Here is a 1,350-nt window from a genome sequence, read left to right as displayed (position 1 = left end):
CATCCACGCGCGCATGAATTTTCGGTTGTCTTCAAAATGTTTCCAACCATGCATTAAAGTACATAGTAGTACAAAGCAGTTGCATAATGAGCAAATATATGGCGTAGATTCAAAATATACATAACGCTAGTTCACTTTTATCCGCGGGGTAACCTATATCCGTTGCTAATGACAAAATAGGGATATCAAGTCTTTGGACGGTGGTTTCAACTTGCAATATTATAAAATATTAAAACATAAAGGCACCGTCTAAAGACTTGATATCTCTAGAAACAATGCTGTTAATTTCAAAGATAACGGATATAGGTTACCCCACGGATAATGGTGAACTAGCGTTATACATCGGAAAACACATACGAATTAAGTTGTTCAATGTCATTCCTCTCGTGTACACCGCTTACACCATGCCATACATCACTGTTGGACGGGATAAGTGATCGTCCATTGATTGAAAACAGCTGACTGTGTCTGGGAGTCGCAATGCATATTGGAGTGTTGTCGTGCTTGGCAAACTGATGCGGATGTGAAGACTGTATATAATGTTTACTGTTCGGTACATATATTACATGCAGAATACCTCTTTTTATATATTATATGATATATTTTAACGATTCCTTACCAATGTAAAGATTTTTAATCGCAACGATTGTCATGTTTTAATTTATTGTCATGTAAAGCCCTTGAAATGTCTGTACTTTTAACTCTTGTAAAGTCTGAAACAATCCAGCCTTGGCTGCTATTTTTGGACTATTTGTATGCAATAAACCAGTATTATCAACACACACTTGATACAGTTTAAAAATGAGACATGATGGAATCCTATCGTCATTGGCAAAAATGTTTACTGTATGCAACATTCAAACTTATTTGCATGTAAACTATGTGCATTTATTATAATCGAAGTACACATACACATGCACATGCACATGCACATGCACATGCACATGCACATACACATACACATTAACATTAACATTAACATACATATACACATGGTGACAACATTGCAAAAATTTCCATTTGAAATATTCAAGTCAGTTCAAGAATAATCTACATACAACCGCTGTTAACCTCGTAAGTCCTTGCATGTGTAACGTTATACATAGGAAGTGGCGCGTAACAAAATTTCCGCTCGTAAAAATCTCCCGTTGAGCGAACGATGCCGTCCATAAAATAGCATACTTTGTATTCACTTCATGCTTCGTCTGTTACATAACGTTATACCATAGGTAGAGATAAACAGGTGTTCACGTTTCTTATCCAACAGGTGAGTTAGACAACGTCATTCCTGTGGCGTGCGACGTAGGGAAGCAGACGTCGGCTGGTTGTGACGTCATGACGTCGATGGGA

The sequence above is a fragment of the Branchiostoma floridae genome, chromosome 14 (genome assembly GCF_000003815.2).
Source record: "Branchiostoma floridae strain S238N-H82 chromosome 14, Bfl_VNyyK, whole genome shotgun sequence".
NCBI lineage: Eukaryota > Metazoa > Chordata > Leptocardii > Amphioxiformes > Branchiostomatidae > Branchiostoma > Branchiostoma floridae.
This window is presented reverse-complemented; position numbering follows the sequence as displayed.